We start from the raw sequence: 22,909 nt of genomic DNA, 5'->3' as shown, positions 1-22,909 counted from the left end.
TCTATTCACTAAACTCCGAAGGCTTTCTTAAGGGAGCAGTGCTGAGAAGAAGAAGTGCACTGCACTTCCAGACTCAGAATGCTTCTGCTATACACTTAAAATACCAAATATCTACGAGGAACAAAAAAGACAATATGGCAAGTGAAGTTGGTGTAACTTGGAAACTCTTGAATATCTTCAGTCCAGCACGTCTTGACTGCTGGGTACTTTCATGCATACTTCATAACAAATAATCTTGTCATGCTGTGGTCCTTTATTTCACAATGTTGAGTATCTGAAACTGTCATAAAAAGCAACATAGATCTTTCTATCCATCTATCCCATATGAAGAGAGATCTAATACGCTTTATTCATGATTGGCCTCCAGGCTCAAAATGTGAAAACAATTGCCGAATGTTAACTTTTCATTCAAGTTACATCCAGGTTTTACTCATGGCTTTTAGCTGCTCGGATCTGTTAGAGTCTGCACATGACCAAAGGACATTGCTACATACTTGCTTCATCTGTTGGGATAATCAACATACTGGAAATTAAAACAGCTGTTCTTCAGAGCAAGAACAAACAGGGGGTTAAGAGAGTTCTCCCTTGGTTTAACATGAAGTTAATGCATAATATGAAGGTTATGAGGAATATATGGAATGAAAGAAGTTTAACAATGTTTGCACACAGACCTAGAGAGGAACAGAAGATCCTGCAATGGTTCCCATAGTATTTCCATATCCAGAGACTGTAGTTAATGGGTGCTAATGAAAGAAGGAAGTTAAAAGTGACAGGAGTAGAATCACTGATAAAAAGGGAAGGACGGAAGGACGGACAGAAGGACAGACGGAAGGAAGGACGGAAGGACAGAAGGAAGAGAAACCATAAATCTAGCAACTGGACAGAGTACATTATTGAATAATAGCTAAGTCCATACTTTTCCTTGGAGAGCTAGAGGACTGTGAGTGGGATTGGTGGTTTACTGCACATTTGCTGAAGGCCTTATGCAAGTACTGGAATTTGAAGCTAGAAGGGAAAGGAAGGTTTTTGATTTGAGAGGATTACTGTTTACACCCAGGATTTAGGCAGATAGGAGTAAACTACCATGCCCATTAAAACTTTGATTAAGTCCAAATAAATACCTGGTCTATACATTTTTGAAATTTCTGGAAGTCCTGAATTTGTATTAATTTTAACATAAGCTAACAGATTTACTGTTATAACTCACTCAGTTACCCATAAATGCAAGAAAGCAGTGGAATTAAATGTGAAAAGCTACTGACATATTTTTGGAGAAGATGGATAGCATCTAGTGAATGAGGCAAGCATCCAAAGAAGTTGCTTCATAGAGACCAGATTACATATAAAGAACTGAACAGATGTCTTAACCAATGCATGTTATCTAACCCTCAGTCTAAGCAAGTCAAGGGTCTTTATCCAAAGATTAGCAGGTAGTTAAGCCTTTGCAGGTTAACATCAGTTTCAATTAATTTCATATCACAGACAACGCATCTTATAGTATTGCTATCCTGGCCTCAGGAAAAATAGTTAAAAATTTTTAAGATCTAAATTTGATTTCCAAGAGCACCTAAAAGCTTTTGCTATATGCCCAGAAACCATAACAAGGCCTTGAAAAAAATATGTTATTTATCTATCAAAAATTGCAACTTGATAAGTGTGACATCTGAATATACTGCTTCTTTCTATAGCTGGATGACAAGATAAACTGAATTTTTTCTTTTCTCTGTAGTTAGTATATACAAATGCAAGAACTGAAAAGGAACACTTAAAACAGAAAAAATAACAAACCTGTATCAAACCTGTCACCCTAGAAAGCTATGGCACCGTTTCCATTCTGTCTACATTGCATAGAAAGAGTAAATGACTGAATAGGTACTACTGAATTCCTTGCTTTAAATGAACATAGCAAATAATCTAAGCACCCCAGGGTTTGCTTTTTCATTATTAAAAAGTCAGATACATAGGCAATTTAATTATGTCAGTAAATGCAGTGTGCATTTTCATGCACAAAAAGAATAACTTAGATGCTATATTTTTGTCAAATCACTTTCTCATTGTTTCAAAAATGTTTCTGAATGCTAAATGTAAGTCTATGTTATTCTACTCAAATTTCTTTAAGATGATTAGATGGTCAAATATCACCTACTTAAACGAGATAATGATTATGAGATTAATCTAAGGCAAGGCAATATGCCATAGATCAGAAAGCAAACGGCTGTGAGATGATTGCATGTTACCAGAGCAATAAAATCTAGAGGAAAAAACTATGTACCACTAGAGGTTTGCCAATGGGAGTGAAAGTTAAATTAGAGATAATTTAATGAAATATTTATTACTGACTGCAAGATATGGCTTTTGCATTTTCCCAAATGAGGCTCCTTTGAAAGGTGTATTGATTAAACCATGTGCATTATCATACTCATGTTCATAGCAAACTCAAATAGCTTATCAAAGTTTTTATATAATTATAAAGCCCCTACATATTTTTATAGTTATGATACGCTCTTGAATGTGTTTTATTTATAAATGTGAAGTTTTAGTGTCTTGCATGCAAAAAATGTATAAAATGTATAAAAATGTATAAAAAATATATAAAAATATAAAAAAATATATAAAACAAAAATGTATAAAAAATGCATATTGACAACATTTACAATAGAGCTTAGTTTAGTACCAATAAAGTGTTTGGTAAGTAGCATTTTATGCATATTTTGTGTATAATATGAGCTATATTGACTCATTTGCTGGTGCAATTGTGTCTTATTTCAGCAAAGCTCATGTTCACATTCCTAGGATACCCACAGACTATTTTCCACTATAGACAGAACCTGTTTTTGCCATACTTTCTACTGACATACTTATGGGTATGGAGGTGGATTTGCTGAGGACACAAGAAGGCCATGGCTGTATCAAGACCCTCACTGCTGCAGTATCTGGGCATCCCACCATGTCCATTTACCTATCCTCGCAGGACTCTCATGCTGCTCTTCAGCATTTAAATATGACCTGAAGTACAGCAAGTCAAATACGTGCATCTCTCAGATTTGCATTGCTGCTATGCATTTATGCTTTTAGGAATAATGCCATAAGGGATTTAGTAGAATCCATCATTTTTTGCTATCTGACGCAAAAATGAGCCTGAAAGCCAGGATGTGTGTAAGAAGGAGCATCTCAGAAGCTTTACAAGGTCAGCTGTGTTAGAATAAGTTCTGAGTAAACTAAAAAAATAAAAACATCTATCAACAAGAATTTGTCAAGAGCTTTGCCTCAATTCAAGGCTTAGATGTCTGACCTCAGTATGTAGGTCAGGGCATTCATTCAAACAGGATTACAGCTCACATCTCTTCTTTGCAAACAGGTAAGAGATTTATTATTTTTTTTTTCAGCCAGGAGCATGATGATGTATATCTGTTAGGTAGCACTGGTGACTAAGAGAGCTTGCTTTATGACCTGCATATGACTCTGCAAACTAGTTATTACATGGTTTGAGGGAGAGGGGAGCCCTGGGATCACTCATTTATTTATATCAAACAAACCAGAATCCAAAGGAGGCTTCTTTAAGGCAGACAAGATATAGACGTACATTTATTCTCGCTTCCTCTCTCTGGTAAGTTTTTCTGTACTCTGATTAGACAGCCCAACAAGCAGGAGTTTCTGGGGTTCAGTTTTTGATCTAGGTATTTAAAGTCTACAGAAGTCCTATTTAAAGGTTCTTCAGTCGTCGTCCCCCCCCCCCCCTTTTTTTTTTCCAGATTTGGATGCCTAAACATCTTAATTTTGTTGTCCTCAATGACTTAGCAAAGAATGTAGTGAAAAATTTGGAGTAAACTCAAAACTATAGGTAACACTTTCTGCATCTAATCCATACCTTCAACACTTGGCCATTTTCCCTGTTTTTACATTGATGTCTGACAATCTCACTGCCTGGAGTAGTATTTTTTTTTCTTTTTTTTTCCTGATGAACTGCTATACAGCACAATTAGGCTTAGTATAAATTAAGGTTAGTATAATAAGTGCTTGGTGACAAAATGAAGAACAGTTTGTGAACTGGTTTTATAAACAGCCACAAAGTGAAATCTCATGTTAGAACACTTTATAATCTAAACAAAAGTATTCCACTAGCTAATGAATAAACAAATGACATTCCTGAATAAACCAGTAATATCTGACAGTAATGTTAGCCTCAGAGTCCTTCAGAGTAAACCTCTCAAGACATATCACCTGGAACATATATTTCTACTCATTAATAGCAGTAAAAAAAAATAGTAAAAACTCAGTGGACAGTGAACATACAGTGTTTAAACCATTTTCACCTGTGACACAGCAATACAAATTCCCTAGAGTTGCTTACGTTTAAAGCAATTTGTAATGTCGATGTGTATCAATCCATACTCTTTTACAGTATTAGTAATATTTGAATGGTCATGTTAATTATCCTAGAATCTGATCATACTGGCCATTAAACAAACACAGAATTAAGATACCAAGCCTTTCCCAGGAAAGCTAACAACCTGTGCATAAATACAGATATTTTGCAAGCAGACAAGAATCATCTGTGTTGGTTACTAATGAGGCACAGGTTAGAGAATATGTCAGCAAATGGGACATACAGAAATCCATTGGCCCTGATGGGATGCACCCACAAGTGCTGAGGGAGTTGATGTCATTGTAAGGCCACTTTCAAAAATCTTTAAATGATCAAGGCATTTGGGAGAGAAGTTTGAGAACTGGAGGACTTCTGTCTGCGAAAGGGCAAGAAGGAGGACCCAGGCATCTACACGCTGGTCAGCCGCACCTCAGCCCCTAAGAACATGATGGAGCAATCCTGGAAAGTATTTTGAGGTACATGAAGGAAACCAAAATCATCAGAAGCAGTAAGCATGGATTCACCAAAAGGAAGTCAAGCTTGACTAACTTGATAAACTTCTACAATGAAATGACTGGCCCTGTAGATGAGGGGAGAGCAATGGATATTGTCTATCTAGACCTCAACAAGGCAAGAGTACTGTGTCCCATAACATTGTCATAGAGAATTTAATGAAGCATGGACTGGGTAAACAGAGAGAGAGGTGGCTTGAAAACTGAATGAACAACTGGGCTCAGAGAATTTTGATGAGCTGTAAAAAGCCTAGTTGGAGGCTACTAGCTCGCGATATTCCCTAGGGGTCAATACTGGGGCTAATAATGTGGAGTATCTTCATTAATAATCTGAGTGGTGGGGCAGAATGTCAATGCAGCAGGTTTGCTGGTGACACAAAACTGGGAGGAGTGGCTGATAAACCAAAGGGTTGCCCTGCCATTCATCAGGACCTTGAGAAGCTGGAGAAATGGGCTGAAAGGATCCTCGTGAAATTCAACAAGGGGAAGTGCAAAGTCCTGCAGGTGGGGATAAACAACCCAACACCCTAAAACATGCTGGGGGCCACCTATCTTCTGAGCCATCTTTGCCTTTGATTCAGACAAAACTGAAAGCACAGCTGTCTGCAAAATACTGCATAAATTACCCCAAAATAAATTGTGAGACTTAAGTATAGCTTCAGTCTCAAAAATCTATCCTACATAACTAGACTTGAAAAATGTCACTCAACAGCATAATACAAGGATAACACACATAATTTCTTGTGAACCAAAGGCAGATATTTCTGAATTTTTCTTCTTTTTCTAGAAGTGTGTTCATTGAAAAGAGTACCAAACTCAAACTGAAGTCATTGCATTCTGAGAGATGCATAAGAATATAATGACTAAATGTAATCTCAGTACTAATCACCAGCTGAACGCATTCTGCTACAAACCGTGTTTCATCAGGTTTGAAAGGCTTTAGTCTAGAATACGGAATGCCATTTGTAACGGCGAATTTTTAATTTTAGCCATTTGTAAGTTTGTTTATCCAGTCTACACTCACAATTGTGGTAATTAATACAACAAGGAAAAAAAATGTTTTTCATGTTCCATGCAAATGTCTCAGCTAATGAAGAACTTTTCTAGCACTAAGAAAAACAAAAAGATCTATTAATTTCCTTCTACAATATTTAAAATTCTTTTTTAAAAAAATACTCAGGTCTAACAAAAAATATAATTTTTAATTAATTTCACTGAATTTGTACAGTATTTTTAAAGAGCTGAAAAGTTCTAGCAAATTATAATAATTACATATTGCATCTGAACCTTTTTGCCCATATTTCTGCTACTTTTTTGGCATTTCAGATCATTAACCAACAAATTTTCTCATTGAAAACACCTGTCATGTTTGTTTGTTTTGTGCTCCCCTCATGAGGGGAACATTCCTCAATCTTGAATGAGTTCTGATGAGCTCCAGTGTAGGATTAAAATCTGCATTAATTTACTGAACAAAATTGTATTATATTTCTATTGTACAGTGTATGACTGCAGACCAATGAGACTAGGTTAGAGATCAAACTGTACTTGGGTTTGTGTAACAGTCACTAGCTTTTGGTTCTTTGTTCAGTGAGAAATAAAAGATTCAAGATTCTTTACAAATGTGAGAATAAGAGAAGAAAGACTACTTAAATATGTGAATTACCATTATGTGATGATAGTGAAACATTTATAATGTAATGGCTGGCATTCAGTGATCTAGATCTGCATGTTGTTGATCTCCCAACCTCTTTGCTATTTCTTAGGTGCAAACACTTCCTTCTAAAAGGTGTGCTTCATAAATATCATACTACCTCTGCTATCTTATGTTCCACAGGATTACACTTTATGTAAAACTCCCACTTAGCTGTAAAGGGTTAACAGATGCTTAATAGATGTTATACAGCACAGAGTCCAGCAGTGGCTACAGGTCAGTAGCCAATGGCTCTGAGTACTAATATGTTTTCATGTTGGATTCATAACAATTTTTAACACAACCTATTTATGTCCATAACATCTCTATAGTAATTCTTTCACTAAGGCTCATTACCTATTTATCCTTTTTCCAGACTCAGAATGTGGCAATTTAGGTATAACCATCTGTTTTCTCTCTTCTGAAATATGCTTCCATCTTGATACTTCTTCCTTCCTGCACTGGCAATGTTTCATTAAGTTTCTTAACTGTTATTTCTCTTTCCTCTGGTGTTTCTCACTAAGTTTGGCATGGTTATCTGGCAGAAGAGTCTTGAGCAGCATTTGGTTTGGAAAATTTGTCAAATTCATATAGGCTGACTTCTGGATATATGTATTCAGTCAGTACAGACTGACTGAATAGGTCAGATGAGAGCAAATCCGCCTCCTGGCATTTGCACTACAACTGGAAGGCAATGTGGCAAAATGGAAGCATCTATCTATTCATACTCTGCTAGTGGCAAGAAGCAAGAGCAAGAGGCTGAGAAAGAGCCAGAGCAGTGGTTCCACCATGCCATTCTTACCAGTAGAGTAGTTATGTGCAGAGGTGTATGTAAGGTGATTAGAGGAGTCAAAGGAAAAGTTACAATTCAGAGTTACTATCTCTGAGATATGATGTTCTCCAGATTTACTCGTAGATTTTCCTTTCTCAAATGTGACGTCTTACTCACATCCATGTTTAAAGTTTGAATCTGTTTGTAAGTTCCCTGTATTTGTCCTTTGTGCCTGGTATTTTAATCTTTGACTTAACTCCAGATGTGGTTTGATGTGGATGAACAAACGGGATCTTTGATCACTGCTCAATCTAACTGCTCAGATCTTTAAATTGCTTTGCCTCCCTCTTATTGACAGAAAAATTAAATCAGGAACTTTCTGCTAACACCACCATTACCCAGGAGAGTACTGTGAGCTGGTTCTTCTTTTATCACAAGGTAGTGTCAGGCTGGAAGGGTGGCATATCATCGCAACTGTTTTACGTGGTGACAGTGTAATCACATATTAAGACAATATTCCTGAAACATTATCTGAAATCTGGATCATTCAGATTTTCAGAACACAATCAGCAGAACCACTGCCGTCCAAAAAGTGGAGACACTTCCAAGACAGTGCTGTTGGGACAGAAGCATACATCAGTATTCCCGTCACAATTCTCCAACAATTGCATGTCTTTGCTTGTGGAAGCTGAGCAGACCTTCAACAGAGAAGAGATATCACACCTGCGGCTAATGTAGCAATGCAAAGGGATAACCACTTCTAGCCAGGGCCATCCTGTCCCAGGCCAGAAGCTTGCCCACAGCCACTGCTACTGCCTGCTGTTGTTGGCACATAGCAGTCTTACCCAGTTTATGAGGCTTTATTTGCAATTATCAAGTGGGAGCTTTTCCCTCAGTGAGTCTGCATGTGATCTTCTTAGAAACCCAATCTACTCACAAAATGGATTTTTCCAGACAGTATTCTTCCCTTCCTAGTCTCCTACAAGTACTGTATTCTGCAGACTGGCCCATTTACAGCTTATTCTTAATTGCTGCTGGAGTTGATTTCTTTCCTGCTATACAGGGCTTATAGACCCATCACTCCACAAAATGGTAATTTTACTGTAGACTGTATTAATCTCCTTTGCTTATGAAGATGCCAAGATCTATAATATCTATTATTTTTCTCTGTTTTACTAGACCAATTATTATGTCAAAGAAGAAAATCAGATAGATTTTTCAAGAACCAATCAATGCTGGCTTTACTTATTTTCCAAATATTTATAGGTTGCTTAATAATTGGTTAAAGTATTTTTAAGTTAACAAAACAAAGCATATTGGTTCATTGTTTCCAGACCTCTAATGTTCCCTTCATCTGAACCTCAAAATTAGAGACAGGTTTTATACTAAAACTTCTTTGGTTTTCTAGGATCTCACCTATTCACAAAATAATGACTAGAGCATTGGAAGTTCCTTAACTACTCCAGGGTGAATTTCATCAGGCTTTGATAACTTGAAGTTGTATTATCTGAATGTTCTTACCCTGTTGGAACCTGTGTTCCCTCCTTATTAAAATGATCATGCTAACCTACAGGTCACATCTGGCCTATTTTATCCATGTATGCAGACAGATTCACACACACACAAAAAAAAAAAAAAAAGGATAAAATACTACAGCCTTTCTTCTGTGTTTCGTTTTACCTTCTATTTCTTTATTAACTAATGGGGCATTCCTCTTATAATTTTAAAGAGTTTCTTCTTGCCTTTCACATTTCCTAATAGCTGTAATCCATTTTGTGCCTTTGTTTTCCCTAATTCTGTAGGCTTCCCTTCTATATTTATCCCTTAGTTAGTTACACAATTTTGATTCTTTGTTGGTTTTACTGTTTGTACACGAAGTACTGGTCCAGATGCAGATATCACAGGACATGTTTAGATATTGCTTTCAGCTTAACAGAAAGAGGAATTCTGTGAGAAGATGAGGAAAAGCTTCAAATCTTTCCTGAGACTACCCTGCCTCCCACAACCCCCAAACCTGGTGGTTTAATACCCTCCAGGGAAAGGACCCATACTGAGAATCACTAGAGAATCACTTCCTTCTTTATCTATACTGAAGCAGTTTATCATTACTACCTTTTTGATACTGTTGATTTTTTTTTATATTATTCTTTTTTATAATTACCCTGCATTGTTGAATTGCTTTCTGATCTCTCTTAGTACTTTTTCCCTTAAGATACTACACAATTCCTAAATTATTACTAAGTTCTATTGTCCTTATTCCTTATTCTTCCTTTCTTGCAAAGATTTTGTTGCTTCTACTGTTGGAGACAAACTTCTAATAAAAAGGATTTTTTTCAATATGTATTTGCACAATTTCTTTCATGGAAGTGTCTAATTTTGATTGTTTGTATTGTATCCTAAAGGAGTAATGGTCTTCAAAGACACCAACGGACAGATGAGTAAGTCTGCCTGAAGGAGCCTCCAGAAAGGTGCAAGCGTTGTTTACATGCTTATTTACATTGATATATATTGCCTAGTTTTAGATGTTTTTTAGTTTCCTTCCCACGTTATAAATACCATATTGCTCTTCCAACACAGCTACAAATCATGCTGCAAGATGGGTGAACACTGCAATTCACAGAGTTTTAAAGAGGCTTGTCTGCATTAGGGTTTTTTCTCTTTCTTGCCTCAAAGCTGCTTACTACTGATATCTCTGAAAATTTTAACAAACAAAAAATAATTTAATATTACATTTTATTCTACAGAATACCCCGCAACATTTGTGATGGTTTGGTATTTTTTAGTGAAATTTATAACTTCCACAGCCATCACAGGTTTTTGTTATTTACTGTAAAGTAGTAAACTATCATTTTTTTAAGAAAAGATTGAAATTTGTTTGCTGTTACAGGATAAGGTGATGTTCCTTAAAAGAAAGAGATCTTTATAGTCAAAAATGTGTCTGGGATGGTCTTATAGTAAAGGACATCTCATGAGAACTGTGTGCTTTCTGGTTCATCTGTCTAAAGCAGTTCCTGCACTGTTGCAATTGAAAACTGCAATAATTAGAAGCACACCTTGCTTTGGCACAGTATCAATGAATTCATTTTCTTGGCAACAGAACAATTTTATCATTCTTGGTAGTAAAATTCGTTGCATTGCCTTGATTAGTACTACTAAAGTTACCTTTGAGGAACACAGAAGTAATTTGGGGCTGATTGGATTTCGAGTGGAACTACAGATGCAACTTTTTTCAGCATTATCATTCCTTCTTAACTTTCTTTCCCTTTTTGTCACATGCAGCCAAGCCACAGTCAGGGTGAGCAATAGATGTAAAACTAGTTTGTTAAGACTTCAAAATGTCTTCTGTTGGAACTATGCAAATGACAAAAAATTCAGAGAAGACAGCATTGTATTCTTTTGCTTAGGGGTGCCTAGAAAATAATTCTCTGTTTCTTCATCGGTATTTTTTACAGGAAGAACTTGTACTGAGGTCAACATCTTCAGCATCAAATCATCCGAATTACAGTTTGTAGGTGCTTTGGGTATTAAAATTGTTATGTTAATTGGCATCTTCACTAGTAATACTACTGAGAATGACTGAAGTAAGCTTTGATAACTACTTCTCGCTTCCAGCACTGACACAGATGACTGAAGATATGAGCAAACCACACCACCCTTTGTTAAGTTCCAAACTGTTGATGGTGTGAAGCCTGTAGGTACCTTTCTGTTTATGTTGCGTAACAGAGAACACTGATCCCCAGAACACAGACTTCTGTTTGGGATGGTTTCAAAAAAATCCTCAGGACAGTTCTGTTTTTATCTTTCACTCACTTGATGAAGTGAAAAAATAGTTGAGCATATTAAAACAGAAGGTATATCAATGCTTTCTGGCTAGATTATGCTAGTCTGCAAAGAAAGGAAAGAACGAGAAAGACAAGTATCTTCTCTCATGGACCCATCAGGCTGGCAAAGGAGTATGTAAGGCTAGTAGGCTAGCTATTATTCCGGATGAACTAACGTATTACATGATTCATAAAGTGCTTCTGAAGCAAGAATGAAAAGAATTGTAAATGTGTTGTCTGTATCATAATATACATCTGAATTTATTTGTGTGCAGGAAAGTTTTCTGCTCTCAGAGTTTGGTCCTACAATGTCCGTGATACTGTAGTTGTAATCCACAAACTGGTTTGTGCTGAAAACTCCAGTGGGATTCAACATCAGTTCACATCTATTGAAGTGCAGGGCTATGCTTGTTAACAGAGCCGTGGTCGGTCAAGACCCTTGGTTTAAGGAAGAAAACAGAGAGAAATAAAGATAACGTGATGGTGTAAACTGTCGCTTTAAAGTCTCATTCTCATCTGCTCCATGGCCTGATCCAGATCTTACTGAAGTTAGCATGGATGCTGTTTCTCAACAGAGCAGAACCAGACCCTTGGCTATGCCTACGTGGTTGCAGGAGCCAGGGGCGAGGTGCTGGGTGCGCACCCCATGCTAGCACAGGCTGTGTGTGTGCCTGTGTGTCTGGCTGCCTGGGCAGAGTCCACACAGCTGCATTCGCAGAGCCTCTTCTTCATGCCGGCATTCCCTCTGAAAAGCTGCTGGGTCTACGTGCAGACAGTTGCTGCTTTTTTATGGGGTTGGCAGACTGCAGGATTGGTCCAGACTATAAGCCTAACTGAAATATTTCCATACTTACGATTAAATACATATATATGAATGCCTTTTTCAACAGGGTTATAAAGTGCTATACATTGTAGGACTAAACCCCAATCCCAGGATATTGGTTTTCAAACACACTTTGTGCATCCTGAAGAATCCAATAAGAATATGCTGTTAGTGACACCAGATATATATCATTCATTATTTCTGTTTCAACCTTATTTCATAAAAACATTTTTATGAAGCTCATCTTTCTAACCCCACAACTCCAAGTCACATTTAATGTCTTCACTGATGTGAAGTAGAAGAAAACTGCCTTATGGTCTGAAGAAATATCTGTTTTATAAAAGTTACACAGGGATATTTCATAACAAATTTGCTTCTAAAGGCCCACTGAAATGAAACAGACCTATACAAGTGCCCAGATTCTTGCAAATGGTGTCAATTAGAGCATTTAGAGCTATTCTGTATAAAGGAGATAGAGTAGCTCCTCAACTTCAGTCTACAAAAGATACATTTTTATCCACACATTTTACTTTAAAAAGGAGCCGTCATTTAATTGGCAGGATAATTGGTAGGACGACTTCACAGTGTGATTATTCAGTAGGCAAGCAAAACATTCTTAAAAGGCTTTTCTTGTTTAAAAAGTACATCCCTTCAGACAAATGCATATAAATTTTTGAAAAATAAAAGGTAAGAGTAAACTTAGCTTTTAGGTTCTAAATCCAGTCAAACTAGAATCCCAAAGTTACATGACAGCTAGTCTCCTATATGATAACTATAAAACAGATAACAGATTTCTTAATCTTTTTTTTTTCAGAGAAATGCACCAGTGAAGAGCCTACAGCAGTATACATCGCACACACTGTGAGTAAATGAGCTTGTATGTTCTCTAAGCCCATTGTGAAACGTGAGCTAATCCATCAGCTATGTAAATTAATAAACATATTGTCTCAAATGGTTGCGAAAATGAGGAATACAAACTATTCACAGACCATTTTTTAAAATCTGATAAATCAGCAGAGGAATGAAAGTCAAAAAAGTTAACAGTTTCAGTTAATTATTACAGAAATTAGGATCAGGCATGAGAGGGAAATTTTTTCATGAATATAAAATTATCTGATTGTTCCATGTGTAAGAACTAATGACCATACATAGAGATGGCCATATATTATATGTAAGAAAGTCTGAGAAAGATAAGAAAATTTTACTCATATGGTAAATAATGTCCTATAAAACAAATGTACATAGCTAAAATGCGTAATACTTCTTAGCAAAAGCGTCATTCGTATTTTTTAAAGGGGAAATATTTCCACCTTATCTGTTCAGGAAAGCTAATAAATTGTTTGGCATGTTTGCAAAATAGTTTTTGAGGTTTTCATCTAATTTGTTATAACAAAGACTACCATAGTTTGCTTTGTAAATAGTGTAACATGAGATGCACAAAAACCTAAAAGTATAAAATATCAGAATAGCCTTTTGTGTTGTTTTTTTCTTAAAGAGCATGTCAAGTTAAATGGTACATTCGTAAGCGAGTGAGCATTTAGCCATCTTAATCCATTTGCATTCTGTTGAGATAAGTTATCAGTAGTTCAGTAATTGAATTTCTTTCTAATTCATATGGAGTCTGCCTGCAGGGGACACATTAACTGCTAGGCCCAAAATTACATAAACTTTATAACGTTCCACTAGAAATCAAATAACAGAAAGCCAAAACAAACACATACACCAGAGCTCTGAGACAACCAAATTTTAAAGCTTTTTTAGGGTGGGGGAGGGGGATAAGCTGAAAGTTTATTCTTGAGATTAAACTTACCCAGCTTACTCAACTGTGCTAAAAACTGTTTAAAATCTATCGGTATGAAATGATGCCACCGGTACTCTAAATCAGGGGTAATTACTCTGCAGACCAGCATAACACAGGGACTTTAATGGGGCTGTGGGTCTGGAATAGCACCTGTCCAGCCATACATTGCTTGGCTACGTACCAGTCATCGAGCATCTTGCATGCTGAACGGATATATAAGTTGACAGGTGCCTACACAGCCACATTTCCACAGCAAATGCAGATTTCTACAGCATTACACCCTAAGGCCTCTACTTCTTAAGTGCAGCTATGTAAAACAGCTTAGATAGATAACATAAATTACAGACAAAAAACGTCAGACTCAGCCTGTGAGAGTGTTCACATAAAACAGTGTTTACATGTTTCTCACCAGTAAGACTGCACCAGTTACTGTTATTTGTGGATCCTGCCTTCTGAGGAAACCATCGGTGGAAGTGTAAAAGAAATATCAATCCAACCCCTCCTCTTCTCCTCCCCTCCACACCCACACTGAAGACTCTCCCAGCAGCATGCCACACCAAGCAGAAGCTGTCACGTTAATCTCTATATTCAAAAGCTGTGACTTCCACCTTAATTGTGGGATCATCAGTTATCCTCACACTACAAGGGATTCAACTGACTTTATTTCTCCAGTCATGGCAATTCAACTTTTTTGACCTTGGGCACAAGATGTTCCTGCTGCTGATTTTGCTCCCATGATAATGCACGTGAAAGCTTGTTGCTAAATACCTCTGTGAAGATGGACCCACTAGGATGGCACTCAGCAGTTATCAAAGCTGATTTGGATCCACATTGTAACTGGAAAGGTAACTCCCAATGGCTTATTGCTGGCATTTATTGTTGTTTGTTTTTAAGATTTAGTGAGACAAAGCCCTGCATTTATGTTCACCAACCTAAAACTAGGAATGACTGGAGGAATATTTAGAAGCTACATTAATTAATGTGTTCTACAACCTGAAGAGGCAGAAGAGAAAGCAGAGAGGTTACTGCCCAACTTTCACAGCTCCTTCAAGCCCACCAAGTGCCAGCAAGAAGGTGTGGAGAGCTTGTGACCTTAACGCATCTTGTAGATGAAATTTGACTGGATCTGATCAGTACTTTCCCAGCAATAAGCTTTACTGCTTCCAGCAGAACAAGGCAGCTATACTTAAATATATGGTACTGTCAGAATTTAAATGTTACAGGTGACACGTCACCCTGGGATCACACCATGACTACCTGTCAACTTCAGTTTTTCTCATCAGTGGTTGTCTGATGAGAAATACCCACTCCTACTGTTCTCTGAAAATCACTGGCTGTGGTGCCTGGGAGTCATTCTCAGCTGTGTTTCTGATGAACAGCGCTGGGATGCAGGCAGTGTATGTATACATCCAGGCACCTGCTGCAAAAGGGCTTAGGGACTTAGAGCCACAGATCTCCTAATAATAAAGCTTCTTTCTCCCTACTTTCTCTGCCATACCAAACAGTTTTGTTATATATAACAAAAACAAGTTTCTTTATCTCTTGTAACAAAAGCATCGAGAAGTTTTGCCTTTGCAAAAGTCCTAGTGTATGACACCTGTTTTTCCTTTCATTATCCCAGTAAATATTTGCAAGTGAGGAATGTGAGTGATCTGGTTCCTTACTTTCTTCAAAGAAAAACAGGTGGTAAGCACAGATTCTTTAGATGTCAAATGCTGGCTTTTCTGAAAAGGTTGTCATTGCTTATCCTTGCAATGTCCCCAACAAATACTATTGAATGGACAAGCCTCAGAATCAGTAAGCTAAGCTAAAAAGGAAGTCAAAGGGGATATGAAAAGCTGCAACAGTAATGAACATAATGCACTAAAGAAGAATGCTTTTGAATCTTGAAGTGTGTGGTGCCTGTGAACATCTTTCCTAGAATATAAATCTCGTTTTCTCACTTCTGTTGAAAACCAGAGCTGGAGCCCACAGAGTCTCAAGTTTCTAAGACAACAGTGCTATCTGTCCCTGAACCTAAACTGAAAACAAATGTTTCTCTATAAATGATTTTTCCATCTATAGCATAAATAGGCTGGTCTTTTGACCCTTCTGCAATATTTTAACTACGTACTTGATGTTTACGGTTTAATTTCTCCAGCTCGCTGTAACACAAACTAAACAGTACATGAAGAAATGAAAGGTGAAAGGTACCCTTAAGAGTAGCAAAGGTTGTAGAAGAGCCCCAGTACTAATCATTGTAGCAGCAGCAATGCGAGATGTGAGTTGGCGTAAGGGAAAGAGAAGCCTACTGAGATACAACAAATAAGCAAACCAAATTAAAGCTGTTAACTAGATATTGATGAGCTGGTTTATCAGTTATTGCTGTAGGACTTGGGGTGAAGAATCACTGAATAAGTTGCTATATTTGAGAGTGAGAAAATAAAGCTTGTTCTTTTTTTTTTCTTTTTTTTTATTGCCAGTGACACAAATTTAGTTGTTTACAATCGATAAATTACTCTGATTTGTTCTTTATATTTTCCATAGTGACGAAGTCCATACATAACTCAGACTGATTCATTTTAATGAATGGATTCTGCATGACTACAAAGGACATTATTTTTTTTTTAAGACTGATGGCCTGAACATTACTCATTATACTTGTTTGTTCAGTGCAGCTTTGTTTTTCACATCACTTGAATTACCATTCACTTAGATTGCTGCTAGAGTTAATCTACTGAATATAGCAGGTTGAAGATCTATTTGAAACAATTACTCATCTGCTTCTAGCCTTGCTATTTCCATATGAATTCCTTTAAAAAGAAGAGATTGGGATGGTGACAGAGAAAGAGAGATCATATTTTTAAGGTCCATTCTTTAGGCCAAATAAAGTCAGAGACTAAGTGATCTGGATCAACGTAACTGGAATACTAGTACTGAATTTCTTTTCATTTACATTGACAATGCCAGAAAGACTGCAAAACTGGTGAGAGAAAAGGCTAAAATTCTTAATTTTATAGAGGACTTGGGATCATTTCTAGGAAAGTAAAAGGATGGGGATTGACATAAGAAGCAATCTGCCAATAAGAACAAGGCATAATATCACCCAGAAAAATGTGTAACTGGCAAAGATTCTCAAATTGTGCTGGGTGGTAAAACAAAAACAACACAGTATGAAATATGGCTATGCATTAGCTGTACAGTCTTCATGGTTGGAAGCTTAGCTAAGCCAAGAGTTCTCAGTGGTGTGATGGAATCCAAAACAGGACTACATGCACAGCACAGCTTTGCAAGAAGTTATGTATAAACACCTCTCCAAATTACAATATATGCACAATTCTATTGTAGACATTAAGCAGAAAAATTATGCAATTATCAGTCTTTGGCTTGGAAGGTATTAATGAGTGAGTAGCAAAGGATACAGAGAAAATCCAAAATACTGATCTCATCAGTAAATAAGTTCACTGAGAGGAAAAAGAACACAACATAAAAGATTAATTTCATGCAAAATTTGAAAATGGACTTTTCCAAATCTAAATTCTCAAAAGTATATCATAGAAGTTTTCCATATGGGCTTAAATCAAGGCAGAGTAAAGGAATAGGTATGGAAATGAACAATAGACAGTGAATGCTTTCACAGAGTAACCAACAACAGCAAATTTAGATTAATTAATTTAATCGTATATGAAGACACTGTGAAGAACACAACATAAACAGGCATAATTGGACACTTACATGCAAGTTCACCAATCAGCTTAACCATACCCTCATTAGTTCAAGGCACATGAGAAATGTCCAAAATTATCATACTGTCAGAGTCTAAAAAGACATAATCGCAGCTAGGATTAATCTCCTACAAGAGCAACAGCATGTGGATGTGTTTCTGTAAGTCCTGTTACATGACAGAGCTGAGTGAAATAGGTGAACCACAGATAGCATATAGAATATCTGAGGGATTCAAAATCTAGACAGAAAAAAAAACAACAACCAGTAATTACTAACAGATTTGCACATGTAGAAGACTGTCCTTCATTGTTCTGGAAGAATGTTAATATCAAGTGGGGAGGATCAGAGACTCAAAGGTGAGATAATCTCACTAACTCTGACTATAAACAGCTAGACATATCTTGATTGTAGGAAAAGCAATTAAGAAAAAACATGTAGAAGGACAGCATGCCTTCTGTGCCAAGTCTTTTGATGGAGAACAAAATTGTGAAGAAATCCAAAAACTAATCTCAACACTTAGGATCTGAAAAGCAGGTATTGACAAGTTTTTCAGGTAATTATTCAGAGAGACAGGGATAAACAGGGTGAAAATCTTTTTACAAGCTATATTTGTTAATTTAGAGCTTCAGATAAACTCCCAGTCATGATAGAAGGACATTCTACAGCTGCTTTTGAGAAAAGGGGAGCAAAGCAAAATGTAACCATGGTGAAGTATCTAATTTCCCTAAGTTCTACCCAGTTTCAAACTTTCATTTTTAAAGACTTATTCCTTCCTCAGCTATCTTGGGAGAGTATCAGTTGGATTCCAGGCAAAAAGCCTACCTGGGATCAAATATTTTCAGTTCCACAGTTACCTGGTAGGATATGTTAAGCAGCTTGAATATTAAAAAGTCTTGATATCTGGTAACTATTTGAAAAGAGAGAAAGCAACCAATGGATATAAATCAATTTTTACTTACTTTGTAAGTAAAAGTTATTTTCTCTGAAGATTAGTTTTTTATCTGCAACTGCTGAGAAAATCTAACTTCAGATATAAAACATCATTCTGTTTTATGGTGGCATGAGAATGGGGAAGTTATTAAAAAGGAAAAAATGTACCTGAAATGTTTATGAAAATGAAACATTAAGAAGAATTTATAGTAAAAGATAATTATGTCTGAACAAGAAAGACATACTATAAATACATGTGGAAGAATTTCAGTAGGAGAGGTATGTACTTAGGAAAATAAACACATAAGGGAAAGACACTTTTAGACAAAATGGAACCTAATAGCTCAGAATATGAGCTGGTGTAAACAACAGTGAAAACTGTATTAAAGTAAATTAAGGCAAGCTAGCCACAGCATTTTCTGTTAAGATTTTATCAACACGCATCTATTATAAAATTACAGTCAGTACCCTAGCTAGCCAGGTTACATGTTGATTAAGATTTACCTCTATTAATTAAAACAAAATAATTGCAATGAAAACTACTCCAAGTTATCTAAAAAAACCCTCAAAAGTCAAAAACGTATTGTAACCAAAGAACCAAAAGCAAAATGATACCACTAGCATTACCAGTATTAGACAGATACTAACAAAATGTAGTCAAGGTGTTAACGCACGCATATACACACCTAAGAGATTATTTCTCTGCAGAGTGAGCTGAGTGATTGCAGAATGATGGCAGAAGCCTTGAAAGTGCAAGCGTTAGTTGACACCAGAGGGGCTAGGACTATAAATAGAGATGGCTGTTTACTGATCAATCTGAATGCAGCCTGGGAAGGAAGTGATTTTAGAGCACAAGGGGAGCAATACACATGGCTTAGCTGTGCTGACAAAGCCATTAGCAGGCTCTCAGAAAGGTGTATCTCCTGAACGGTGGTGAAAGAAAACAGGAATCCCTGGATAAAGGAAATTATCTATTTTGAAGGATGGTGAGGGAAATCAGGAACTTTCTGTTAATTCCTCTGTCAACAACCATCCAGGGATCACTTAATGACATACAGAAATTCGTATCAGTCTATGAGATCTGCCCAGAACTGATTGTTTGTGTGAGCCTGCAATAAAAACCACTGCTTGTTCTGGCTCCATACTTCGGAATCAGGTATCCAGAGCAGATCACTCTGACAATCTGCAACATGCTGCTACATATGTAAGTGTTGTCTTACTATCATTACAGGGAATTGCATTTTAGCGTTTGTTCTAAGGTCTTCCTGATTGTGTTTGACTTGTCTGGTTACCTGCCTTTGAGGATTAGCTGTTGAATGTGGATACACCAGACAGGCTGTAATTTCTTTTTCTATTTTTCAGATGCTCCAATATATACTGAAAGTATTGCAAGATTGAAAAATCCAACCTGCTATTTCACAGGAAATAAGAAATTACTGTATAACATTGTTTGGTAAAAATTGTATTAAGACGATATAAGAATAGTTTCCAACACTAATGTTGAAGTGTGTATTGTATTATAAGCTCAACTGTACCTTCTTCTTAAAAGTCTAATTAAAAAGGTTATTTCTGCTTCAGATATTGCATGCTTGAACTGTGACAGCAAAATTTACTTTTCCCCACATTTAAAGTGATTTCAAAAAGCTATTTTTGATACAGAGGCCTCAAGAAAAGGTGTTGCTCATCTTGTTCCAAATTTGCTCTAAAACTTATTTAACCTGGTCTATCTCAAAAGCAGCTTATCTTAAAATCTGAAAATGGAGGGTATTTGAAAAATTGTGTTGAGGTTTAGCATAAAGGGACATTCTTCAGATGAAGGTAAGTTTGTGTAAGGAGTTATTTACTAGTAAACCAGAAATGTCAGAATAAACTATCAGACACCAACACAGCACATCAATATTTGAACTTCCAAATTCAAAGCGAAAAGGCAATGTGTGCAGAGCAATGCCTCAGCTCTCACTGTGAGCCATGTCTAATCCCTCTGGCATTTCAGAAAGCTGATTTATTTGATTACCTACATTATATACACATTTTGCACCAGGAAGTGCTGGTTCATTATGAACCCATTAAGAAAGGTACTCAGACCCTACAGTAAGTTTCCCTTAAAATGAGATTTATTAGAGCTAAAACTATAAAGAAAAATCAGATATCACATATTACCCTACATCCCTTCAGATGGTGGAATCCCTGAGCTGCGCAGCACTGAGCAAGCCTCCAACCAGGGCATAGCTACCCCATCCATGGAAAGGCTACCTCATTCATGTCTTTTGAGCTCTCAGGAGGATGTTCTCATGAAAAAAAAGAATCTAACTGGCACTTCTATTGCCAAACAAAAGACACGTTTACATGATAACTTGTTGCTGCACTGTGAGGTAAATGCAAAGATACGCAGGTGGCCAGACAGTTGGTACTGGGTGGGAGTTGACTGCAGACCAGGTTTGTCCTGCGGCCAAGGAATGTGCTGCAGCACAGCTCAACACCAGCTTGAGGGCCCTGCTCTGCAGGCAGCACACCCTTCGAGCCTGCGGTCTTTGCTGACAGGACTGAAGTCAGACAAATCCATGCCTAGAACCCTGGTTCCCATTTCGCAGAACAGAGCAGCACTAGACATTTTTGCACTTACTTAAGCAACAGAGTGACATTTAACTTGAGGGAAATTATATTTTCAGAGGTGCGTAATAAACTACAAAACAACTTTGTCCTAGAAAGAAAGCTTGGGAGTGCTTAGAATAACTTCTTAAAAATCTTTTTACCTTACTCAAGTTGATTCACATTTAGTTAACAGCACTTAAATAGGAACACAGAATTCAGCGTGGGCAGGTACCAGTAGAATATTCTTCTTTCCATTTATTTCACTACTATCTGATAATTCAAAAGAAAAGAAAAAAGACTCGCAAAAGCAGTTTTACTACAACTTTATACTTAGTTCACAAGAAAATTTATTTTCAGGTATTTTTATGAAATATCATCTACTTGGGCAGGTGGGTGTTTTGAGGTTCTGGATTGGTTATGTTGGTTCATTAAGTCATGCAATACTGAATAATCCTCTCTATCCTAAAATGGCCCAAATCATTGATTTTAGAGATAGACATGCTCTTCAGCTATGCAACATTGACATGAAAAGTGTCTCAATGATTTTCTTGCTGAGACATATTTGTGGTAGAGACTTTATACAGCTCTGCAGTTTATGAATTACTGCACTGTTTCCATGGATACTTCTCCTCTTAATGCAGACACAAGTAGTATCATTAAAGTTAAAGTTGAAATTTCCCAACAGTATCACAACTAAACATTTCCATACTTCAACACCCCTATGATTAAATTTAAATAAGCTACCTGAAATGGAAAGGAAGTTTCCAGAACGTTAAATTAAAGCAGATAAAAAAAGCTACCCTTCTTCCCACCTCCAAAAAAATAATTTGCTTTATCTTATGGTCTGTAGCAATCTTTAAACCACGGTCCTACTAGGAAAGGTGATTCACTAAAGTGTAGCACTGTGTTATGGTGCCTCTATTCTTTTTTCATTGTCTACCCAGTAGCTTTGCATTATTTGGCATTAGCTACATAATGGCAAACACACAGAACAGCGGAGCTGAACATTTCCCCAGTTTAGAGGAATTCTTTGCTGCTATGAAATCTCCCTCTGCAGCCCTTGGTGCCAGGAAGGTGTGCAGCCAGCAGACCTTTTAAGAGCCCGATGCAATCTGCTGATCTCCCACATCGCAGAGCCATTCTGACCGGCGCCATTCAGGGTGGCCCTTTGAAGCTGTCGAGGTTTTAAATATCTTGGACTCTCCTGTTCTCCTGCCTCCCAACAGAAGCTATTCACGTATGAGAAGGATGCCGTACATTTGGGGGGGGGGGGGGGGGGGGGGGGGGGGCGGGCTGGCCAGTCCTGGACTCCCACCTCACACTCAGAAAGTCAGCCAGTTTTTACCTCTTCCAATGCCTACATTGTGCAGCCCACATTTTGCAGTCAGACACACGTACACAAATCCTATATTGTCATGATACGTGAATACTTTTATTGTCAGCTGCAAGTTTTCATGGAGGAAAGACGCTGGAGCACAATAAAGAATTGTGAGTGCACATTAACACAACACCGAACTGGCCTGAAAATTATGAGGCACAACTGTTGCAACTCAAGTGATGGGTACTTAAGAGGCTGATAGATAAAGCACTGGATAATAGACTAATGAGCAATGTGTGTATTATCCAGCAGTGAATTAGCAAGGATCCACATAAAGATGCCAGTTGTTTTGAGCAATGAGAATGTGCATGATGGAAAATATCTATTCATATGGCATTTGAAGACGTTTCACAAGGAACTGAATGCCAGAGTGCTGCTACAACTGAAAGCCTGAGTATCTCTTTGACTTTTGGCTAAATCAATTTATAAATCAATAAAAGCATAAAAGTTGCATGGCAGAAGATAACCTTTAGGAAATAAATGGTACAACATACAAAGCCCTGTTAAACATAACTGATT

At 37.2% G+C, this 22,909-nt stretch overlaps 1 protein-coding gene across 1 annotated transcript in view; it reads right to left on the bottom strand.

Moving 5' to 3' along the window:
• Window positions 1–19,169, bottom strand: part of SPOCK3 (SPARC (osteonectin), cwcv and kazal like domains proteoglycan 3) — a 318,573-nt gene extending 299,404 nt beyond the window's left edge. The window contains exon 1 of the mRNA XM_080591794.1: window positions 19,107–19,169. The gene's annotated coding sequence lies outside the window, so the exon portion shown is untranslated. The remainder of the gene's footprint in view (window positions 1–19,106) is intronic.
• Between the last annotated feature and the right edge of the window lie 3,740 nt (window positions 19,170–22,909).

Source organism: Anser brachyrhynchus (genome assembly GCF_964034855.1).
Source record: "Anser brachyrhynchus genome assembly, chromosome: 4".
NCBI classification, from domain to species: Eukaryota; Metazoa; Chordata; class Aves; order Anseriformes; family Anatidae; genus Anser; species Anser brachyrhynchus.
This window is presented reverse-complemented; position numbering and strand designations above follow the sequence as displayed.